The 25,480-nt window shown below is 46.5% G+C and overlaps 1 long non-coding RNA gene across 1 annotated transcript in view; it reads right to left on the bottom strand.

Annotated features, from left to right (window-relative positions):
- Positions 1–22,188, bottom strand: part of LOC144167351 (uncharacterized) — a 29,516-nt gene extending 7,328 nt beyond the window's left edge. The window contains exons 1-2 of the long non-coding RNA XR_013321962.1: positions 22,099–22,188; positions 19,871–19,972 (exon numbers count right to left, since the gene is read on the bottom strand). This is a non-coding gene — a long non-coding RNA (uncharacterized LOC144167351). The remainder of the gene's footprint in view (positions 1–19,870; positions 19,973–22,098) is intronic.
- Between the last annotated feature and the right edge of the window lie 3,292 nt (positions 22,189–25,480).

Raw genomic sequence — 25,480 nt, 5'->3', positions numbered from 1 at the left:
TTATGAGGGAGGAGCATGTGTCTCGCTAGGGGAGTCGAGGAACATTTCTCCCTTTATTGGTCTAATAGAGAAACGTTCCTTGTCTTTCGCCGCTACCCGAGACAGGCTTGTTATGCGAGAAAGGCCTAGCGAGCTGATCGGTTTGAGGATCGAGGAAGTACGAATAGGTAAGTTACTGTTGTGCGCGCTTAAAATGGGCTAAAATAATGTGTTCATGCGAGCTAGTGTGTACTTCATTAAAATGTGCTGTTGGGCTAGTTGGTGCAACGTGAATTACAAAAATTGCGCTATAAGGACAAACACAGGAAAGACGACAGACAATGCGCAGTCTGTCGTCCTTCCACTTTCTGACCTTTTAGCGCAATTTTTGTAATTTGGTACTTCATCACGGGAACAGGTTAAGCGCCAAGCACAGCTGAAGGAAGAAAAAGAGGAAAACAGCTTCCCTTTTCTGTTGGTTTTCCTACGCGCGGTTGTACCAGGCTGCTTGCATGATGCGCTGAAACAACTAAGACTATACTACCGAGCGCCAGAATTGCGGTTAGCGAGACATGACGCAATCCGTATGCGCTGTTCCATTCGTCCCGGGAAACGGTGCGCCTTTGCTTTCAGCGCGAACGTGCCGCCGTTTAGAGGACGCAGTTAGGAAGACTCCAAACTAACTATTCCCCGCACGCCTCACAGTTCACATGATTCATCACAGTCTGTTCAGTTACGACTGCCAATTCGGTGGCACCCCCAACACACTCTCTACCACATGGTGTGGGAGTGCAAAGGTGTGAAGGAACTCCCAGAGGTCCTGGTGCCATCGACGGAGCAGTGGGAGGCCCTGCTGTCCAGCGAGGTCCTGGATGACCAGCGCGGCCTGGTGATCCGGGCCAGACAAACAGCTCAGGCCCATGGCATTCTGAACTAGGGACGCCACCCACCATGGATGGTCAACGCTACTAGACTGAAGATCATCTAGCTCTCAATTTTCCTTTTTTAGGAAGCAATAAACGTTTATCCCTCCTCTTTCTTGGCAGCCTCCATTTCTGGTTTGCGCAGTTTAGAGTGTTCTTTGTAGCGCTTCCAGTCATCGGCTAAATCAGATCGTCGGGCCTTGGAATAAAGTCGCTTTTTCTTATTGATGCAGCATTTATTGCCGGTCCTAAACCATGCGCTTTGCGTCGATGACGTGATACTGATTCTTGGAACGTATTTTTCTTTCAGTTCCAGAAGCTTATCGCGAACAATTTGCAGGTGTCATTTACATTTCTGAGAGCAAGGGAAGTAAAGAACTGCCAGGAAAATGATAACAATTCGGTTTCTACCGTGCCGTGGTTCGCATGGCTGAAATCAAAAATTCTTTTCTTTTTATTCTCGCTTGTGCAGCTTTGTAATGGTACCTCACTGTGCGCTACGTTGTGATTGCTAATGTTATCTAAAACATGCGCGAGCATATTGCTTGGTTCTGTGGTCAGCACAAGATCTAAGATTGAGTCGACACGTGTAGGCAATCTCCCCAATTGACTCAAGCTAAATGAAGATAACACATCGAGAAATTCTTGACATTCATGCCCTTTTGTGCTCCGATGTGGTATGCCTGACCGCCAATCAATTCCTGGGTAATTGAAGACTCCAGCAAGAATTATTGGTATTTTGGGTACTTGTTTTGTATAAAGCACAGCGATTCGTTTAAGTGCTCAATAAATTCGGGGGAAGAATATGGCGGACGACCGCAGGCCCCGACAGCACAACGTACACCGGCAAACACGCGTACTATCACCCATAAGATCGGTATACATGAAATTGTATCGACTAAATGGGCTTGCAAATTCTTTTTAACGGCCAAAATAACACCACCACCGTGAGACACTGTTCTATCTTTCGTTAATACCGAAAAGTGTTTAGCCAATGACAACTCGGAATTACTAACATCGGAGGAAAGCAACGTTTCAGTTACAAGCACAATATCCGCCGAAGATGATTCAGTGAACGAGCATAGGAGGCCCTGTTTATTAAATAGGCTGCGAAACTTTGCCAGAAGGATTGACAGCTTTGAATACGAACGATTTTTTAGTCACTTTTCTTTAGCAGCCGCGGCGCTTGACTCCCCTAAAAGTGTTTCACTCTGTTCCGTAGCAGGGGTTCCGCGCCTCGGCAAGGGCACAACAATATTAGTTACCAGGTCGAGGTAGTAAAGTCGACCATTCAGGACAAGCTTATCAGAAAGTACCTTGTATTTTTCACCTGGTTGATTCGTTGCGTGGGCAAAGTCTCTTAGCTGTTTTCTGATTAATTGCAGTCTTGGCGAAAAGTCTTCCTCGATCCATACACGTGGCGACAATACGTCTTTCAGCTTCCATGCATTCTTTAGAATGTTATGTTTGTCTTTAAAGTTGAGAAATTTGACAACTACAATGCGGACAGTTCCTTCTTTCCATTCACCTATTCTGTGTGCCCACTCGATCTCACCGACGTGTATGTCCGAGTTTTCGCTAACAAACTTGAATCGTTTCTTCAGTCTCTGCCCACTTTTCCGGACTGGGCGTCGGAAGGCCCTTGAAAATAATTTTATTGCGCCTGTATGCAGTTGTATAGGTCATCAACAACAAAGCTCGATCGCTGAGTTTGCTTTGAGTCAATGTTCCTGAGCTGATCGCATGATTCCTTTAGAAAGGAGCTGACACCACTGACGTCTGCACGGAGGTCCCTGACAGAATCCGATTGCTCGAGCTCAGAGAGGCGTTTTTTGATATACGTCACATTGAGCTGGAGGTCTTTCAGTTCGCTAGATACCTCCTCCAGAAATTTGTCGGTTGATGTTATTCGTTCCTTAAGAAGTGTCAACACTTGATTAATTTCTCCAGCCCGGGGTTTGTTTCCACCTCGCCAGCACAGACAAACAAGTGGGCAGGACAAAACAGGACCAGCGAGGACCTTGCCCCAGTACTCAGATGTCGAGTAAAACTTTAGGCTTGAAGCCACACCGGACAATCATTACGCGTAGAGCAGCCGGGGTGAACAAAGCAGCGTACTCGAATACGGTACGTGCACAGATCAACGCCCATCGCGAAGCCTTCGGCGGTATATCGTCTCCATTTCAGCCACAATCACACTCACAGGGTCACGCGTGGTGAGTTGAAAACCACGCGTCCACCACAAACACCAGAAAACACAAATCACAAGTTACGTTTGTAGTGGGCACTCCCCTCGAAAGCGGGCAGACGCCGAAAGCGGGCAGAGAGACGGTGAGCACAGAGCTGCGAGGTGTCACGTTACCTCCCAGCGGACGAGAACGCTCCGGTTCGTTCCCCTCGGGGGCATCGAGTAGCTTCGGAGGCTCGAAGATCGCACCCGCTCAGCGAGAAGCGCCTGCGGATGGCGTTCTTGGGTCACACGGGTCACAGTAGAGGCCTCGCCCGTAGTACGCGGCACGCGTAGACGACGGGCGGTTGGTGCGGCGGGGACGAACCGAAGCAGCGGATGCTGGGGGAGATTTTGCTTCGCCACGCAGTGTCTGTTTGTGTGTACGCAGCCACTTCTCAGTACCAGCACTACGCCAAGGGTGGCGGGTGAAGGTGAGAGAGGCGGCGGCTGCACCCGTATCGGATCCGTTAGGCTTACTCAGCTTCGAGACTTTCAGGACCTGAAAAGTCTGCCGTACTCACGGTGCGGCAATAAATTTGGAATCAACAGGTGCCGCTTACCTTGTCGCACACGTCACGTATACCGCCTCTTCATTCCAATTGAATGCCTATACCGTAAATTACGCTGCTTTAAGAACGGCAGTGGAATACAAATAACTGGGAGTTTATTTAACGAGTCTGCAGACGTTAAATAGTCACGTTAACAAAATAGAAGTTGCAGCTGCACGAGGTTTTGGTTTTCTGAGACAAAATTTCAGCGAACCTCCATTTAACTTTAAAGAACAACCGTATTTCACTAATGTGCCCTCAATGTTAAGTACGCATGCATTTTCTCGGATCCCTACACCAACGAGCTGCTTGATACGCTCGACAACATACAGAATGTGGCAGTGCGATTCATATTAGGTAATTGGCCTTGTTAAATTAGCATGAGGGAAAGTAAAAGTAAACTTAAATTGTAAAACGGGAATGATCACAGAAGAAACCCCAGGTTGAAATTTTTTCGTAATATCTATCATTCAAAAACTGGAATAGAAGGGGAGAAGTATATCCAAGCGCCATTTTACATATCCCAAAGAGGACCGCTAGCTTAAAGCAAATATTTACTTTCCTCTAAAGATGACGCCTTGCACGATTCATTTACCTTAGATCAATACAAGACTGTAATTATCTTCCACGTATGATTGTATCTACTGTTTATAACGAAGAATTTCGCCACGCTTTGTGGAAATATTTTATTTGGTCTCAAATTTGGTGCTTAGTGTTATGCTGTAATGCAGTGAAAGGAGAAGCAGGTATCAAATAAATAGATAAATAAATAAATAAATAAACTTGCGGAGCCGCAAGTTCGCCTGCGACGGGTTAAGAACCTTACGCATTTAAACTCGACCAATAAAATATTTATTGTTTTATTCGTTGTAGTATGTAAGCTTTGCTTTATGAATACTACCATTGCTATGTTATGGTTTGAAACAGATTATGAAACATTATAGTCTTACGCCTTTCCTTGCGTGAACACAGAGGGGTACAACTGCAGCCACCTGAAGCAGGGCGTCCTTCGCAGCGTGTCTAGAATTTTTTAACCTAGTACTACATTAGAGGAAAATTAAGTTCTTTTGAACTATTAAGTGGTGTGCACGTAACTCATCAAAACAACACGAAAAATTAACTGAAAATGAAAGTCCCTGTTCGACCTCTCCCAGGATCAGCCCTGTGAAAGATCATCGGAAAAGTTAATCTAGAAGAAAATTTCTGTGCACGAACAAATATCAAAAACTGGACATTCTTTTTGTGTGAAGGAAATTATATTGAATGCTCCTGAGTGTTTTACGGAGTACCAAAACGCTTCGTAAAAGCATTCGCGCAAGTTTTATATACATACAACAAAACTCGCCAAGCAACTGTTGTGGAAATAGTTGATTTAGTCAGAGCATGGAAGTGCTCAGGAACAATGTCCTAACAGAAATTGGCTAAACGCGGCAATTTTATCTTTGCAAAATTCAACCCAATAAATTACGTGCCTTCGGCCCTCCCCCCCTCCATCCCCGTTTATAACAGGTAAGCCACCCCACAAAATATATGAGGACCTGGACCATACACCTCTTCCAGCCCTGCAAAGAAATGAATATTTTGTATTGTCGCGAAGCCCCCGTCCCGTTTGCTTTTTATATTTTGTAGTATCCCTCTTCGGTCGCCTAGCCCCGTTTTATCTAAGAAGTGCATGCGGAGTGGATCTCTGCGCGCTGACCGACCGAGAGAGAGAAAGAGAGAGAGTGAGAGTCGACGGCTGTTGAGGAGAGCGAGCCGCCGTCTCGGCTTCTGTCCGCGGTGTTCCATGCCCCCCCGTGGCGTGTGCGCTGGTCGCGTTCGGGCTCCGTGTCTTCAGTGTTCTTCCGACGACCTTCCCTTTTCCCCTGCTTACTTTAGTGCGTTTTTTTCTAAACTACTTTCTTTCCACACGTGGTTCTCCGAGTGCGCGTTTTCGAGTCGAAACCTTGTGTCTGTGTTTTTGGTCCTTTTCAGTTTGGCGGGGACATGTCTGATTGGAGCTAAAAAGCGTCTTCCTGATTGGCTGCGGGTGTGCCTTAGCTTTGTTCCATAGCGTCCGCACACGCTAGGATGCGCTTTTTCCCCCAATGCGTCCCCCCAAAGCAAATATAACGCGGCTCCTCTGGCTATTGAGGGGGAGCGGACAGCGAGAGGGCGGCCTGCACCAGCTCACGTCAGAAACTCGGCCGCCCGTCGACGTACCCCGCACCCCCACCACTTTTGTAACGTAGTATTTTGGTTACATACTGCCGCTACTGTAGCATGAAGATCGGAAGGAAAAAGTCGAGACGTCGAAGAGGTTTTAAAGGTTAACTTGTTTACATTACAGATGACATTGGTGACATTGGTGACATTTAGCACATATGAATTAGAATGAATACACTTGTTACATAAATTAGAAAGACAGTCAATAGATTAAGAGTACTTAGCGGGACATAGCTGGCGGGCGAAGGGCTCCCGGCGGGACGCGGGGAAGGTGTCGCGAAGCCCCCGTCCCGTTTGCTTTTTATATTTTGTAGTATCCCTCTTCGGTCGCCTAGCCCCGTTTTTTCTAAGAAGTGCATGCGGAGTGGATCTCTGCGCGCTGACCGACCGAGAGAGAGAAAGAGAGAGACCGAGAGTCGACGGCTGTTGAGGAGAGCGAGCCGCCGTCTCGGCTTCTGTCTGCGGCGTTCCATGCCCCCCCCCGCCCCCGTGGCGTGTGCGCTGGTCGCCTTCGGGCTCCGTGTCTTCAGTGTTCTTCCGACGACCTTCCCTTTTCCCCTGTTTACTTTAGTGCGTTTTTTCTAAACTACTTTCTTTCCACGCGTGGTTCTCCGAGTGCGCGTTTTCGAGTCGAAACCTTGTGTCTGTGTTTTTGGTCTTTTTCACTTTGGCGGGGACATGTCTGATTGTAGCTAAGAAGCGTCTTCCTGATTGGCTGCGGGTGTGCCTTAGCTTTGTTCCCTAGCGTCCGCACACGCTAGGATGCGCTTTTTCCCCCAATGCGTCCCCCCAAAGCAAATATAACGCGGCCCCTCTGGCTATTGAGGGGGAGCGGACAGCGAGAGGGCGGCCTCCACCAGCTCACGTCAGAAACTCGGCCGCTCGTCGTCGTGCCCTCCCGCCGGGAGCCCTTCGCCCGCCAGCTATGTCCCGCTAAGTACTCTTAATCTATTGACTGTCTTTCTAATTTATGTAACAAGTGTATTCATTCTAGTTCATATGTGCTAAATGTCACCAATGTCACCAATGTCATCTGTAATGTAAACAAAAAGTTAACCTTTAAAACCTCTTCGACGTCTCGGCTTTTTCCTTCCGATCTTCATGCTACAGTAGCGGCAGTATGTAACCAAAATACTACGTTACAGTATATCACACAGTAAGAGAGGCACCGCCATTAAAGAAACGACCATTTCTGAGCACTGTTTAATAAACCAATTTTGCTGTCAACTGACGCTGATAATTACGCAAAGCTGCGCTGAAGGCTGGACGGCTGGTGTGGCGCGCGGGTTCACATTGATGTCGGTACAGTAGACCCAAAATGATGGCTTTGTGCTGCTACACACCGCGACTGAGTCATCTGCTTGCGCTGCATGCAGTGGTCGTCTACCGGCCTCAGTACAGTCAACGTACTGTGGCTGAACTTCAATGCCCGTAGCGTGGCTGAACTTCCGGCAGCTTTAGTACCGCTGGAGTCCTACAACCGCATCTCGGCTGTCCTCCGCTGGCCACACTTCGGCCGCACACGGGAGGCTTTAGAAAGGCCGGAGCCCAACGGCTGGAATGTGGCCGTACGAACGTAAGCCGGTCGACTGGCAGGCGGACACTGCCCGTTGGACAGCCATTGGAGTACGGCCGTATATGACCAAAAGGCACATATTTGGACACGGGCCGAACACGGCTGCCGGAAAAAGGCCGGACAAAAATCATCGGCCAATGTACACCGGCTTGAGTTAGGCCGAACAGTTCTGCGCTGCCTGGGTCAGTGCGCCGCAAAAAAAACGCTCTGTACATGTGGATTAGTGATTAGTGCGGTTCTGCAGAGTTTCTTTACATCACATCAGGGCTTTGCGTTGAACTTTATGATTTTTCGTCCAGATTGTACCTCTTCCCTCGACATTTTAGCAACTAAAGTCTAAAGTGTCACCTGTGCTTCCTTAGTTAGCTACAAGAGTTTATTTCACCGCTTCATTTGCAGTTTTTGTAAGGCAACTGAATTCTGACGGATCTGGCTGGTGTTTAGTGTACATAGTGAGTATAGTGCGTATATGGCCTAATTATATTCAACATTTTCTGATTTTTCAACGTCTGCAGAATCTAAACTGCTCCTTTGTGGCGAACGTTTCTCCAACCTATTATATGTTTACTTGCATTGTTCACTTCATGCTCACTCATGCTACCTTCATTTGTACGAGTTTGTTTCTCTCTCATTCTCTTCTCCAGCGTAAGGGGTTCTTTTTAATCTTCAAATTGGCTTTTCTTCAAAAAGTATTTTTGGCTTTTAGCCCTGTTTCTCTATATTCCTCTGGCTTTGAAGCTGTCATATCTTTCCGGGAGTGGATTTGTTCCCGACACTTTTTTGTCCTTTTGTATTCTCGGAGGAGGAATAAAAACATTTAACAGGTAAGGCAAGCCTTGGCTTGCGCCGATTCTTGCCAGCGAAGGAAGCGTTGCTACGGCGCCATTGGCCTTGGCCCTAAGACTCGTTACGCCACCCAGCAGCCATCGGGCATCTCGACATTATGAAGACATGTGGGAAAGACCGCACACTTTCAACACGTCGGCGAATTGTGTGTCACTTCCCATCAAGACAGCACATGGGAGACCATTCCGAAATTTTTCTCATTGATATTTCTCGTTCATTGATATTTCTTTGCCAACAGTGGCAAAGAATAATAGCGCAGTTGCTAGTTTTAACTTTTTTATGATGAGTGGTAAGTGTTTTCTACTTCGTTTAACCAGCCCTGTCATAACTTTTCTTTTGCACCGTTCTATAAAAGCCGTTCCCCGTTTTCTGGAGATTCTCTCTCTGCGCGCGTCATGTGTGTGCGTTTCGTCCGTTAGTTACGGAACCATATCATGATATCGGCGAACGTTTCCCTACTGTTATCTGACACAAACGTGTCCATGTTGTGCAGCCGATTCGGTTACAGCAGTAGGCGGAGCTTCTTTTTTCATCCTACGTAAGTTCTTAAAACGGAAAGAAAGGGTATATATCAACACTAAAGTTGGCGTTGAACAAGTCAGCTTGAATATCCAGCTTCAAGCTGCGCCTTATAACCCACACAGATGGTTGTGCCTCTGATATGTGCCTCCATTGCATTGGTCACGTCACCGCGAGGAACGCAGACATGAGAGCGCCTTTCTTGACGCAGGTCGTCCTGCTTGCGAGCATCACGTCGAGTCTCCGGATTTTCACCGCCGCCCGCCTGGACCCACACGACTGTCGCGAGCAGACCCACCATACACCGGCCGGCGACATACCAACGCGCCCTGCTGAACAACTGCCGGTCCCCGTCGCAGCCTGTTCTTCCCTCCTTCTCCCGAGAACAATCACCGGCCCCGGCACTCCTCCATGCCTACTTAAGAAGCTCTCGCACCGGAGTCAGTCGGGGCACGTCACCGCGACGAACGCAGACATGAGAGCGCCTTTCTTGACGCAGGTTAGTGACCCACAGCACGCTGCTTATTGTGTTCGTTCTGACGACCCTTTCTTTCTCGCGGTGTCGTGCCCCCCCGACATGCTCGAGTCCTGGCGAAAATTTCTGTACCAGTTGTGCTCTGCTACTACAAATGCTTACCTTGTATATTTTATGCTTTTACTCTCGGGGGATGTTGAATTGAACCCCGGACCCTCTCCTGTAACGCTTGAAACTAAGATGGCCGAAACACTTGCTTCTATCCTTGAAAGTATGGGCAAGCTTGAAGCAGGGCAGGATGCTATTTTAACTGAACTGAAAGGTCTGAAGGAGAGGCAAGATGCGACCGATAGCGAGCTCAAGCGCCTGGCCGAACGGCTGGGAACACTGGAGAATAAAGTTGCGTCGCAGTGCACCCCGACTTCTTCTACACCTAGCGACACTCTTAGCAGCTTAAATGGCAGATTAACAACTATCACAGCAAGGTGTGATGATGCGGAAAACAGGGCTCGGCGGTGTAACTTATTGTTTTATGGTATTGAGGATGACCCCAAGGGGGACTGGCCTGGCTCTGAGCAGAAAATAGTCAACTTCTGCTCAGATAAGCTTCAAGCTACCGCCGACACCCTTAAGTTTGATTGCGTGTATAGGTTGGGAGGGTTTGCTCCCGATAAATGCCGACCCATAATTGCGAAGTTCTGCTTCTTCAAGGACAAACAAACCATTCTAGGTTCGGCGCACAGGCTTAAGGGGTCGACTTTTTCGATTGGTGAAGATTTCGCCTTCTCAACCCGACTAGCCAGAAAAAAACTAATAGCTTTCGCCAGAGAAGAAAATAAGACATTTAAGCTATCGGTGGATAGAATGCGCATGGACAATAAAACATACATATATGACCCCGTAACTGATACTGTTATCGCTTCTAACATATAGCAAAGGACAGGCGTCCACCCTTTGCGACCAAAGAACCACTCAACTAAAGAATTGCCGTCGTTATCGGTTACGTACACTAACATTCGAAGCTTACTTCCTAAACGCGACCAGTCATGCTCTTACTTGGACGACAGTAATAGCGACATCTTGGTGCTAACTGAAACTTGGTTACATTCTGACATTAGTGATAGCGAACTTTTTAACGAAAAGAGGAACTACAGCGTTTACAGATACGATAGAACACACAGGAGGGGTGGTGGTGTTCTGCTCGCAGTTAGAAACGGGATAACGTCGTTTTCCGTTGAAACGAATGCTTCGGTTGAAATAACTTGGGCTGCATGCGTGACAGCATCCGCTAAGGTCTTAATAGGCGCCTGCTACCGTCCACCCGACTCCGATCCATCCTTCTTGAAGGAACTGCGTGAAAGTATATCTTGTGCCTTGAAACAATGCGCTGCTGATATAGTCTACCTTTTCGGGGACTTTAATTTCCCTCTCATTGATTGGTCGCTCCTCTCAGCTCCCTGTAGCACTTAAACCGAATTCATTAACTTAACTGTAGACTTCAACCTTGTTCAAGTTATAGACGAACACACTCGAGGGTCTAACATCTTAGATCTTGTATTAACCACTGCACCGGAAAGCATAGGATCCGTATCATACATCGATGGGTTCAGCGATCATAAGCTCCATCAGTTTACATTTAACATTCCTTTAAAATTTCCCGGTGCCATCATTAAAAAAATACGCGATTATAACAAAGGTAATTACAGGGAAATGAACGCAGAATTGGAGGAATTCTTCAATGAATCCTTTCTACCCTCATTCAGTTCCCGGTCTGAGGATGACAGCTGGGTGCTCTTCAAGAACAAGATAGCCGAACTGGTCGACAAACACGTGCCTTTAATAACAATAAAAAATGATCAATCTAATCCGTGGTTCAACAGACAACTCAGAAACATGCGAAAGAAAAAGAAACGATTGTATAAGAGTGCTAAATCGACTTCCAGTGCGTCGTCATGGGCCAAATATAAGGAATTTCTGAGAACTTTTAACTCTGCAGTACACAGTGCCAAACAAAAATACTTTTCTGAGGATTTACCTTCGCTGTTAAAAAATACCCCAGAAAGTTTTGGAAGACAATTTCAAACAATCGTTTTAATAACGACATTGTAATACATGGTGACAACGGTGTTCCCCTTCAGGAAAATGCGTGTACGCATGCATTCAACCATTTCTTCTCGTCGGTATTCACTCGGGAAGATCATTCCACCATACCCATGGTTCCCGAATCCGATTACAGATATATGCAGCCAATTGATATTACTCCTGAAGGCATCGCTTCACTAATTGGCAGTCTTAAAGTTTCCACTTCATCTGGTGTCGATAACATTAATTCAAAAATATTAAAGCACACTGTGCACATCTCTAGTCAAATTCTGTTCCATATTTTCAGTAAATCATTGACATCAGGTCAGTTACCTGCCGACTGGAAAATCGTCAAGGTTGTTCCCATTTTTCAAATCCAATAACAAACATGCACCCGAAAATTATCGCCCGATTTCTTTGACGTGCATATGCTGTAAACTACTGGAGCACATTATTGCATCTAATGTGTATAAACACCTCGAATCCAACAACTTTTTTTTCGTCCATCAGCATGGTTTCAGAAAAGGCCTGTCATGTGATACACAACTGCTGGAATTTACAACCGACCTACACTCTAACATGAATGCTAACCAACAAACAGACTGCATTTTTCTTGATTTTTCAAAAGCGTTCGACCGTGTTGCTCATTCCCGCCTCATTACAAAACTATCAGCCCTTTGCCTGGATTCTTTAACTTTATCATGGATTCGGAACTTTCTGTCTATGCGCCAACAATTTACCGTGGTCAACAACTTTTCTTCACACCTCGCTGATGTTACTTCTGGAGTTCCCCATGGGAGCGTCCTGGGTCCGTTACTGTTCCTGATCTACATAAATGACCTGCCCCTCAACATCTCATCACGGATACGTCTCTTTGCTGACGGTTGTATTATATATCGTACGATTACTAGCCTTACGACCACCTTTCCTTACAAAATGACTTAAAGATAATCTACAATTGGTGTAATACATTGCAAATGTCATTTAATTTGAGTAAATGCAAAGTAATGTCTTTTAGTCGGAAACACGATAATTCAGATTTTCTTTATTCCATCAACCACAGTGCAGTTTCGCAAGCCGCTTCCTATAAATATCTTGGTGTTCATCTAACACCTAATCTCTCTTGGAGTACCCACATTTCCGCCATCTGCGCAAAGGCTTCTAAATCGCCCGGTTATCTGCGACGAAATTTACGATGCGCACCAGCCCTTGTCCGCAAACATGCGTATCTAACCTTTATTCGTTCACAGCTAGAATTCGCGTCGGCGATCTGGTCCCCTCACCAAAACTACCTAATCGTCCAGCTGGAATCTATTCAAAACACAGCCGCCAGATTTATTACACGCAAGTACGACCGTCATCTTAGCGTTACCCAAATCAAACAAGAGTTATCATTTCAGCCGCTAGATACCCGTCGCACTATCGCGCTATTATGCCTTTTTCATAAATACATAGTTCGCGTCACACCTAACCCACTTCCTCTTAACGCCCCAGTACGTACGTCACGACGCCTTCATAATAGTCACAGTTTCACGCGAATTTTTAGCAAGACGCTTGCTTTCAATTCATCTGCACTGCCTCGAGCAATCATGCACTGGAATGATATTCCTGACCAAATTGCATCCATACTTAGTCAAGATAGCTTTAGCGATAATCTGCACCGACATTTTTCTAGTAATTGTGTAATGATGAATTGCTAGAATAATATTGTTACTGTTTATGGGAGTTTCCCCCTTGTATTTGTGTTTTTGTGATGTTTTTTATTCCACAAAAACCCTGTGCGTTTGTGATCATTGTCTGTTAGAAACGTGTATGACGTGTTTCATTTACGTCTGTAAGCCGATTACCCAAACTCTATATTGTGTACTTGTCTTTTCTTCTTTTTCCCCACTATTTTTTTTTTGGGTGTTCTTTCAAAAATGTAACCCCCCTTACTCAATGCTCTTCAATGGGCCTGTAAGGTATAATAAATAAAATCAGCAGTGCACTTGGTACGTGATTTCTTCATCCGGCCACCACAACAAATGGCTCCCTCTTGAAAACGGACAAGTTTCCTCCCCGCCTTCGTGAGAAAGTTCAAAAAACCACTACGAGCTCCAAACATACGCTCTTATAAACCCTCGTGAGGTTATTGTACATCAGCAACGCATAGCACACGCCGCTGCAGTTTTTTCTGTAGCTTTGTTCAAAGTGCTGTCATGACAGCGCGCGAACGTTTCACTGGTTTTGCTTTGCTTCATTTCCTTGAAATGATTCGAGAGGACAGGCTGTCTCTGTAACTTCTTGTTTTGTATGTTGCACGTATGCCTGCTTTCATTATGATCTGGGAAACATTTGCATTCATTGTCTTTAAGTTTGGGGTAAGCACTGGCAGCGGACATTCAGTTGGTGACTGCAAGCTGAAAAAAATTCGCTTGGATGAGCGAAAGCGCGCAGAGCGCCGCACATTTTGGGCATGGGGCATATGTTCAGTGACATCACTGCGATCAGAAGACCTAGGACTTCTCTCTGGTAATTTCGCAACGTTCTGGGGCCGTATAAAGAAACGAAGGATGGGTCACTTGTTTACGTGACCTGGCGGCGGTGCCTGAAGCTTTCCAACCAGGTGAAATTTGATGCCTGATTTTGTAGCTGTTTTACATGAGCGGCAACTGCCGTGGCGCTGCGCTCACTTGTGGGACCATGTGTAATCTGGAGCTGCCCGAGGCCACAGCATATTAAGGAGTGCTTTTCGAGACGGCATGCAAAACGTACAGGAAGGACCGCCAAATGGTTGCTTTATAGAAGGAATTGAGGGACGCTATTGGAGGGCTGGTTATTCGGCTTACCAGCTCGACTCAGCTTCCCTGAAATTATAAGAAGCAAAGTAGTATACTAAGATAGATTCAAGAATCCCGAAACCGTAGAGAAGGGGTTCGCGTGCAAACTTAGTATTCGAATAGGAAATTATCTACCCTTTTGAAATATCGAGCCGTGGAACTACACACCATAATTGTTTTTTGCGCGAAGTGGTTTCTCACTGTGGAGGTATCGATAATGAGCTTAAGAAATACTAAGTTTATCACTCAGGAGGTACCTATACAAGAATTAAAACCCTTGTAAATACATTTTGCCACCTCTCCAGACGTAAAAACGGGCACAGTACCGTGGGAAGTGTTCAGCTTGTTGAGAAAAAGAACAAACCACGCTGTGAAGCCGCTGTGGAAATTACGCCAATTTCAAAAAGCGACTTCACATCCTTCCATTGGTTGATTCTAGCGCCTTGGAATGATTGCGTTCAGAAAGAAAATGGAAAGCAAGATGACTGGGTTGTCTTTTAAGGGCCTGCAACTAAGCATTAGTCAATGTCTTGCCTCTGCGTCTGAGCAGTGGCGGCAATAAAGCAAACTGAACCATGGAAAAACGTGACCTGCGGTAAAACACGAGTAAACCGAATTTGTTGGCTACGATCAAGACGATAAACGCCACTGAAAGATGTTTCACAAAACTACGAACGAAATTGCAGGGGTTAAAAGAAAATATACCTCTAACTTTTATAAGCCGAGCTCAGTTATGAATGGGCACTCGAAGCACATTCAACAAGCAAGAAGGTACGATATACCGCTTCAACACTCAACAGAGCGAATGTTTATCGCAAAAGTAAAAGAGATCATGAGTAGTAGGAGTGACAGCTTAAATTCTTAAAGGGGCTCTAAATAGGTTTCTGAAGGTCGCCATTTCAATAGCGCAATCGCTAGAGTACCCCTTCACGACAATGTATACCAAATATTACAGCTCTGCGTAAAGCAGGGGCCGCACAAACACTCAACAAAGATGCTTTCTTTCTTCCTTGCTCACCTACCGCTTTCTTGCCGCCACACGTGCGCGCTGTGCCGTGCGACAGAGCGCTTATGACGCACCCGTGTGACGCACGAAGCTCTCAACAGTACGGCTGCGCTATTGGTGGGCCCCGTTAAGTGCTGTAGCCAGTCAGCGTTCCCGGCTCTCAGAGAAACGCGGTTGCGCGCAGCGTCCCTGCACCGGCGGCACGGCGTATTCGTCCAGCACGGGTGGCACGGACGAATGTTTATCGTTGCCATCCGTTACACGAGCGTAGGTGAGGTTGTAGTCGTTTGCAAGGTATAATTAACGCTGAAAAACACGGAAAATCTCTGCGGGCACAAACGGCCGCTACACGCGCGACCGCGGCAAGCATCTGCCTGCTCGGTCGGCAAGCAGCCCACTGTGCGGTGTACGCACGATAACGCATACACTGCAGCAGCTAAAACTTGTCACCGCCCGCCAGTGTGGGACTATTGCTCAAAATCAGTTTGCAAATACCCGAACGGGGGTGATAGTGCAGTGAAAGATTGCGCGGGGGGTCGTCGTCGTCACGGCCTCGCAAAGCAGTGTCTGGATAACTGCGGCGATGCTAAGCGTTTTCACCGACCTCGGTGGGACGAGTTCACCGTGAAACGCTAACGCTAGCGAGCCGCTAGCGAGCCGCTATAGTCGTAGGTGGCAATCTTCAGTTATTGTCGTTAGCGATCATGTTGAGTTAGGAAGCCCCCTATCTTGCCTTCAAAAGCTCGTTTGCGCTCGTTTCCGCCGACGCGAGCACGGCCGGCGCGAGGAGCCGTTCGATGCGCCGCTGAGCGGTAGTAGGCGGAGCTTGGCCGTCGTCTGCTACAAGCGTGACGTACCGCCGAGTGGAGCCAATGGCTGCGCGCTTCTCGACGCAACCCTGTTTCTCTAGGTGTCACCGATCTAGTCTTGCGCCTGGTCGGTGGCGTCTCCGCTTCCACAGTGCTTTGGAGGAGCGGTTAAAGAGGGAATGCACCAGGCCTTGTTGCGGGCCTTTTTGAATGAGCGATAGCTCGGCTAATACTGGACGCTTTTAAATCATTTCTGCGATAGGATGTTCTTTGGATAGTACTCCAATGATTGCGCACGTAAAATCTCAACCTTTGGAACCGTGTTTAGGGCCCTTTTAAGACGACGATATTTAAAAAAAAACACTTGTAAAATGGACGTTGTAACGAACCGTGCGCAACTGTATTCACAAACTGCACAGATTATGCTGAAATAGTGAACTCATTTCTCGTGTGAGCTCTCTCCAAAAGTTTTCTTTTCAAGTCTTCACTCCGCAAGCCTCCGCAAGCATTTATGGTCCCTGGATGATGTCACAGGGGCCCCAAAAAAGGCAAGAATAGGTACGAACAAAGACCCCATTACCTAGAAAAAGTATGAGTATAGCCGCATTCGAAGATTTACGGACCACCGCCGTGTTCGTCAACCGTACATGAGCATTTGGAAGAGTGGTTAAAAACAGAAAACGTCGTCTCTATTTCACTTTGCCAGATCAATTCGTTTCGTTGACCGAAACTCTTCACCTGTGTAAACTCATATCGAGTGGCTGTGTGACAGGAGAAATCTCTCAACGACGTAACCTAGACCTCCGTTTCACCTTGCTGGATCTACGTCTTGGTAGTAATATAGCTTCTCGTGTATAGCCGGTCCCCATGAGTTTGTATACGGTATTTTATGTGTTTTTTTGTCTAGAGTGACAGGATGATGCATTTGAGAAAATGACAGACGCCATTTTGCGAGGTGCACATCTAGTTTTTCCGGGCCAAAAATGTATTCACGCAGGGCGGTTGCCTTGGGTACAGAGTAATCTTAATTTGCAAAACGTGTCCTCATAGTACAACTACCCTAATTACTTTAATCAGTTTCATCTAACGTTGTCGCACACTGAGACACAAGGAATGAATAAGCATGGAGGAGAAGAAAGCAGCTCAGGAGGAGAATGGCCGGGAGAAGGATCGAACGCTTTGAATAGGCCACTGCCCAAACCCTGCTGGACTTTGCGGAGCGCAAGAATTTGCTGTTCCTTTGCTAAAGTACACAGACACTGGGAAGAGTTAACCTAATTTGAATGCATTAAAGCTGCCGCGAATCGGTATCATACCGTGTCACCCTAAACCGCGAGACAGCGTCACTTAAGAGTATTCCTTAGAAAAGTCGTCGGAAATGGTCACCCAGCTGCTATCCAGACTACGCCCACCCGGTTGACATCAGCAAAAGCGCCAGAACAATCTAAACTTCTCAGCGTGCTAAATTCATATCGGCTGCGACAAGTTCCAGAATATCCGCAAAGGGAACAATAAAACAAACAATACAGCACGCACGTACACAATCGCTCCCGCACGTGGCTAATGTGAGCATAAACCCGACGCAGCAGTTCACAGTGGTCATCCGCCGAGAACGTAAACAAATAAAGCGAAAACCCAGTTCCACATTGTGGGAAATTGGGTTCTTCTGAAAAAGCTGAACTGTGTTTTCTCGTGTCGGCTCGAACGTCAACGCATGGTCGTTGGAGAACGGCAGCGCTGTGGCCACGTCAATTGAACGCTTCGCGCAATGAAATAGCAGCTTAACGTCGGCGGCGGGAATTAACGTGCTCTTGAAGACCACTGCGACGTCTACTGGTGCGTTTATAAACCTTTTTCTGCAAGGCCACCGGGGAGTCTAGTAGCACGCTCATACCGTTGCGTGGCGCACAATCCACAGCACACTGAGAAAAATGTTCCACCTACAACACCTGCGCTGTTAAAAGCCGCTTTGTTGCTGTAATGTCACAACAATTTGCGGTAGCGTGCCTGCTACCTTTTCCCCGCCATTGTACACTCTTAGGCAAAAAGGACTAAAAGTTCGTCCGTTCGGGGACTAATGGCCTCTGCCACAATCATTAGTCCCTTTGGGGACTAACTGCGAGGGGACAAACGGTTAGACCCCCACCCGGATGGTCCGTTCCGATACTCCCCAAAGACGAACTGCGTAGAGCGCAGAAAAAAGAAAAAAAAATCCGTCACCGGCAAGGATCGAACCCCTGACGCCCAGAACTATACAAAAGGAACCCGACACGCTACCCGCTGGACCACGCCGCCGGGTAGTAGCTAAGCGTGTAGTACTGTGCATAACGAAACAGATCAATTGCAACTCGTGCCCGAATTTCTATCTGTGCAAGCGAACGTGACCGCGTTTTGCGCCTTGCGCTTACAGCTTCGCTGGGTTTAGGGACTATTGCTCTGTTCGATTCAAAGTAGAGCCTCACAACCATAGTTTTTCTCGTAAATAACAATCAACTCGTCGTCGCCTAGTTGAGATAGGTAGCCGGGCGATCGGACGACCCATTTGTTTCCGCACAAATTAGCGCAAGCTAAGTGCTTTCTTAGTGTTAGATACATATGTTAAGTGCTCCATGTAACGTATGTGAAAGGTGTCGCCTGTGTGAGTGGCAGAATAAGAAAACATGCCATATTTTCCTGCATCGGCGAAAGCGAATTCGGTGTTGCTTAGCCTGAATTCTTCAAATTCGCGTCGCTAGACGATTGCGACTGGGAAATGCAAGCGGGTTTTACAGCAGTTGCAGCATTGTCATAGCTTTGGTGCCCAAGGCAATTATGTACCGAGCGTAAAGATAACTTCGAGACGCTTACCTGTAGCGAGCATTTTTGTTTTGCAGGTGTCATCAGCAACATGCGTTTTTTTTTCGTCTGTTCAACATATACATATTCATTACGCTCAGGAATCCACTTTTGCTATTGTCACTAATTTTTGCGTTAGTGTTAAGGCGCATGAAAGCTTTCATTTGCCGTTATTACCTCGCACGAATCGTATGCAACACAGCGTAACAACATAACATCGCCAAGAAGCGTAGGGCAATCGCGCTTCGCCGCTCCTTGCCATTACCCGCCGCTCTACTAACCGTGGGCGATTTTCTTATAACTAACATCAATATTTTCTCCCGTGGCACCATCTAAAGCACCCAGTGACTGCAATGGCTTGTGTTTTGGAAATATAAAACTGTTCGCAGACATATGCGCGAAACGGCAACGACGACGCCATTAGGGGATTAATGACGCAGCAAAGAGACTAACTGCGTGCGTTTCGTCTTCCCGTTACTCCTTATAGATCGGCGGGGACGAACCGTTAGTCCGCATTTATGCATACGGCACGTACTCTGCCGCAGATACTCCCCTTGAAGATGAATGATCGCCCGCGAAGACTAACGGCTGTATTTTAGTCCCTATTTTAGTCATTTTTGCGTAAGAGTGTAGATGTACTTTACTGCCTTATGCGGTCGCTATTTTATAAACCAAAATTTCGTCATTTTTGTGGAAAACTATTGTAATACTGCTATTTAATCACGTGTGCTGGTATTCTCTAAAATAGTTATTTCGCAATTTCTTTTCCACGAGGTATTCATGACATGAATGACCTTTTTTCCTCTTGTAAGCTATTTGAAAATTCTTGTTAGTATGTACTTTAGGTTTATTCTCTATGGTCTTGCGGACTTGCCTTTCCTAAGTTTACGTGCTACTCCTGGAGCAGAAATTGGCTCCAAATATGCGGCACCATAAAACAGACGTCAACACATCTATGGTAGACCACCCTCCCGCAGCTCCCCAAGATGTGGTTTCCCAAGGAATGCCTGTTACTCACCCTGTGTATCTTGTTTTCTGATATATGTCTTGACCACTGTGCACTCGTTCTCCGTGTACAAATGATCCCATGTTGGTGATGGCAGTGAGTAAGTTATATCACCTAAAATATTTTCGCATGTGTAAGTGCTGCGTAATAAACATTTGTTTAACTGTGCATAAATTGGTATCTGCCAATTTAAGAAAAAAGGAGTTGGTTTTCTCACCTTGTGGAGCCATAATTAATAATTTGAACTAAAAACAGGTCTTTTCAAATTTTTAGACACCTCTGTGAGGTCTTTCATCGACTAAGAAGTGTTGTGTATAAGAATCGGCACCTAAATATATTGTATCCAGTTTTGCCCTTAGGTCTCCGCCCTTCCTTTGAAGATTTTGGGACAATCCCTATCCAATGCTTGTACGTTGAATGTCTCCAGTGGTTCTTAGATAACGAGTGCCCAGACACAGCTTAATTGTACGTTATAAATGTTATAAAAAAATTACACCATCTTCCCTTGGGGAACCCTGATGAGGATGCGAAGCATCGTGGTGGTTCCGTGTGGTTCCATTGTGTTGCCGTTATGTCGACTGATCTGGTTTTTACTAGCGCCAGAGGGAATTCCGCGTCCGGGTCCACATCGGTTGCAAAGGCAAGCAAGTGCTGTTGTGTTACGGTGAGTAGGTGGTGGTTCTCGAGGCGCCGAAACTCGTCCATCATGTTCTTGTCGATGTTGTCTCTGTGGTAGAATCGGTAGTCTCCGTCAGCTTTGGTGAGGTAAAGGTTGTTGACATTGGTGTACCGGCTGAGAGCAATGTGCACGCCCTCCTCTTCGCAGCTTTGTCTTCTCGTTCTTCTTCTTCTACCGCGGTTCCCCTACGGGAAGATGACGACGGTGGTTGAACGTGAACCTATCTCGTGATGGATTCTTTGGTTGGCCAATCCCTAGGGGCATCCTGCCACAATCAGCATCAGAGGCGCTGCGGACGGGGCTGGTTCAGCTGCAAGGCGCGTGGCGCTTCCCGTCACAGCTTTCCCACGGGAAATTCGGCATCCCCCTCTAAAGTTTTCAGTTCGTCGTTTCCGTTGACGTTCAGCTTCGCGTGCCTTCGTTGTATCAGTAGCTTCTTGACGTAGTTGAATGAGTCAAGGACATAAGGCGCGTTCGTAGCACTTGCTTCTGTCCCGGATTTGTAGCGTAGTGGGAAGAGCACCGCGTACCTCCCGTTGCGACCAGAGATTCGTGGGATCGAAACCGGGCGCTGCTATTTCATTTTTTTATAGTGTAGTATCGCACAGCTGTGGGTGTAAGAGGAGAGTTGCGCATGCGCAGTGAGCGTGTGGACGGCGCCGCCATTAACGACGCAGGACCAGGCGAGCCTAAGAAATGCTCCGCATTTAAAAATCATTCTTTATCACCAATGCGTCAATCTCTATTCTTTGAAACAGCCCATCCACTGTAAATGCTGAGGCAATAGTCTGCGACTCTGTCTATGCCTCTGCGTCAAAGTGCTTGCGGTGTGGTAATGAACGCGAACTCGCTGAGTTAAGTTTTTCCAAGAGGTAGCCATGGTGGGGTGTTGAAATTTTACGCGCTAGGTCATGAGGCGCATGAGGGTCATGAGGCGCAGTGTAGTGGGTGGCTCCGGATTGACTTGACCAACCAACAGGTTGTGCTGTTGATTTTATAACGCACGTTGGTTATTGTGTCAAGTTACAGCGCGAACCCACAACGATGCGTACACGGAAAATAATTATAGCAGCATTATTGTCAAGTAGTTGTGCCGCTTTGCAGTATTGCTTGTGAAAGCGTGTTATAAATTTCGCTAAAATATCATCACTTTCATGAAACAGAAACCCGGCGCTTTGAGGTAGTGCACACTAAGTGGTATTTACGTAGTGCACCGCACGCATGATTGCTTTCTACACAGCGGTTTTATGAATATTTTGGAAACTTGCTTACAGTTGCCGCTACCCAAATCTCGCCCATCGTAAATTCCTGCAATACCAATCCGCCCACCAATGATAACTATTTTTCCATTAAGAAGTTCTGGACTACCCACAGCCCACATACATGTATGCTGCAAGCGGGAGATTATGCCTATGAGGACAGAACCATGCATCATTTATTCAGTGCCGCAGAAATGTTGGCTGTTGTGAAATCGCTACGCTCGGCTCATCTATGTATTTTGTCATACTTTGTGGTGTGCTCATTCACATATACATTTTATATAACAAACAGGTGTACTTACCGTCAATTTTCGCAGATTCCATGTGGTTGTAGGGACCATCTGGCGGTGGTTTGGAGTGGTATTGCATGATGAATCTGGCGCTGGGCCTGTTTCAAATTTAAGTAGTTACCATCAATTCGTTTCGCTCTTGCAGCAAAAACAGCCTTAGGGAAATGAACGAATCTCTATAAACAGGAGCATGTTTTATCATATAAATGGTCTATGCAAATCTCGGAGCAATCTCTTTATTCTAGAACGCTAAACCATCATTCATGGAACACAGCGAAAGCAGCTTTGTCGAAACCAAAAACAAAATTTACCTTCTAGACGAGTTTAGCAGTACAAATATTCATCGTGTGTTTCATTCAGCACACCTAAAAATTACTGCCTTACTCACCCGCTTCTGATAAAATTAGTATCGCTGTGGTGTCGCGGAATTTGACACAAAAGCAAGGCTAGACGTAATTGTCGACAGCTTCCTGCAGCCTACGAATACATTATTAGGTACACGTGGCCCCCCAATGGCGCTCGCCTAGAGACCAGAGGGCGAAGGAATTTAATATGATGGCAATGTGGTCCTGAATAAGTGTTTGTGTTGTGGTGCTCAGTTGTAAGGGGAGTTGATAGTTTCCAAAAAAAACACAGTAAGGGTGAAAGCTTCATTACGCGTCCTACACTTATTGGCAAGCAAATTAGCGTGACGTTGGAGCAACGTGCAGCATTTATTATAGTACTGGTCGCATGCGTGCTAGAATATTTCATTGGAGGTAAAGGTACAATTGTCATTTTACTTTGAGTACGCCTTCCGTGTTTCCTCCTGTAGTGAAAAATTTGCGTAGGAAAAATTAAAACAGCATTGTGAACCCAAGGATAGTTACAACGCGAAGCCTTATTCCATGCAAACGGTGTCATAGTCAATGCCCAAAAATTGAAACTGCCTCTACCATGGATAGAAGTCGGCTTCATAGCGCGTCAAAGCCAAGCCAGTCTTGATGCCGACCACGGGAAACGTTTTTTTAAGTGCGAATGCACTTCTTAAGCGAGCCTGAAGCGTCCGCCGTCGTCCGCATAGCAACAGCTGCGGGTGCGCGCGCTCCTCGTCTTCCTTGGCAACGGGGGAGATGGGCGCGCGCTGCCTGGCCGCTGACATGGACCATACCCACGTGGGGGATTGGCCAGGAATCGGGCGTGAGAAGGACTAATGCACCCGCTTAAAGGAGTACTGACACGAAATTTCAAAGCTGAGATCCGCTCTAGCAATCAAGTACAAGGACAACACAAATAGGTGTCTATGAATAAATGCATCTTTCTTTCTTTGTAGTTGTGTGTGTGTGTGTGATCTCTCTTTCGCGAACATTACCGAACCGCGCAAATTCAACTCGTGCATTCGAACTTTCACATTCTTCCCCTCGGGGAAATGCGGGGAATTTTTTTTCTTCAGGTGGTTGATGTTGCTTCGCTTATCTGCATTATCGTTTTGTGAAACACAAAGTGTAATTTTGGCTTTCCGGAATTGCGTTTTTCGTTATGAATGGTTACGTCAGTGAGACATTGAAAGTTTCGCTTTAAAACGCCTATGACATGTTGGCGTATCGCGTGGCAGTTTGACTTCAGTGGGGATATATCGATAAAAGAGAACACACAAAAATTCGATCATAGCTACGCACTTTCTAAAGTTGGGAATAAAAAAAGCAATAATGTCCATTGGACACAGGTCACCTCTACACTGGGTCATGTTTTACGGCGCAAGTAATTATGGTTGTTTCGGCGTTGTGTGAGGTCAGTCAGATGCATACATTATATGCTGCCAAATACTCAGTCACAGCCACAGCTGCAACTCTCGACTGTCCACGTGGGCAAATGTTGCCTAGTTGCGTGGTTGTCAAATTGTCCTTTAATTTTATTGCGCAGTTGGCGCTATGGGAGGCAAGACAGAAGCTTGCCTGTCGCATTGGACCTTTTCATCTCGACAAATGCGGGCCTGCAAGAGTAAAGTTCTTAAGCAATAAAGATGAGGTTACAGCATTGATCGGAGCCGACAAGTTTAAGGGCTCTGGCTTTAGCGTCGCTCAAGATCTCTCAGCTCCAACTCGTTTCCCGCAGAAACGCCTCATTGGGTTTGGAAAGGCCCGAAACCTTTCGTTTGTGTCGTGCCATTGAAAGATTGTCACTAATAACAAAGCCTATGTATTCGACCATGTAACCAATAAGGTGGTTGAAGAAAGCTCATAGCAATGCCATAATCCAAAGCGTTAAGAATTCCACCTAAAGAATGTACTGCGTTGTCCTTTCTGATTGTAATGTGCGCAGCCCTACACCCGTGGGTGACTCTTTATCCATCTTTCTAAGCTCAGCCTCATCTAACACTCTTTTGCTTACCGAAACGTGGTTAAACTCATCAATGAGTGACAGTGAAGTTCTTCCATCCATCGCCAACATCGACATATTTCCTAAAGACAGACCTGGTACCTCCTGAGGCGGATGCGTACTTATCGCCCCTAACCATAACCTACCCTGTTCGCATGCTAAAATATCGTCTCCATTACAGATGAGCTGGCTCAGTTGCGATGCTGCTCGCCCCCGTGTACTAATCGGGGTTAGTTATCGGGCCCCTAACAGCGACAGCGCATTCACGCTGTTACTCAATGAGGCGTTAAGCACAATAAAAATGCGACACCCAAACAGCCCGATTCTTCTTTTTGGAGACTCACTTCCTTTATGTCGACTAGTCCAATCAGTCTTCCACGTTATCTAAAAATGAAGCGGCTAGCGAATCCGTTCATGTATGCTTTATAGTTGGTATGTCGCGACTGTTGACACCAGCAACCCGCATGACTGGCGATTCGTCGAACATTCTCGATCTCATTCTAACTACTCACTCTGAAGACTTTACCCATGTCACGTGCCTGCGTGTTTTTATGGATCACCTGGCCGTACACGCAACATTTACTTGCGAGTTAATCAAAAGCAGGAAAAGGAAAAAGATTCTCACACTCTATGTCAAAGGTCATTACTACAGTATAAAGGAGGGTCTAACAAACTTTTTGTACCTTTTCCTCCGGTTTCGCACAGCATTTTCTCATAGGGAATTGGTTGCTATTTGCAGGATAAAAATAAGGCGCATTTGCGATATTCACACAATCTGCGATGGTTGCATGCAGCAGCGCATAAAGGAAGAGTTTGCATGCTGGTTGATCAAACTTCTCCTCTTTCTCGAACTGAGCCCCGTCCTGTGTCTCTCGTCGTCTTCGTCGTTTGCTGGTATTTGGAGCGTCACGAACCATGACCCCCCGGCGGCGAAAGCACCGTCCCGGTGTACGCTAGGAGTCGCTATCGGCAGGCGTCCGATAGGCCTTGAGGCGAGATTCGTGAACAACGTCCGATGAAGGAGACGCTTGCGATG

This window comes from Haemaphysalis longicornis, unplaced genomic scaffold (genome assembly GCF_048455015.1).
Source record: "Haemaphysalis longicornis isolate Haplotype H1 unplaced genomic scaffold, Haemaphysalis longicornis Haplotype H1 scaffold_2, whole genome shotgun sequence".
In the NCBI taxonomy this organism is placed as follows: Eukaryota; Metazoa; Arthropoda; class Arachnida; order Ixodida; family Ixodidae; genus Haemaphysalis; species Haemaphysalis longicornis.
The sequence above is the reverse complement of the archived record's forward strand: the minus strand, read 5'-3'. Positions and strand labels throughout refer to the sequence as shown.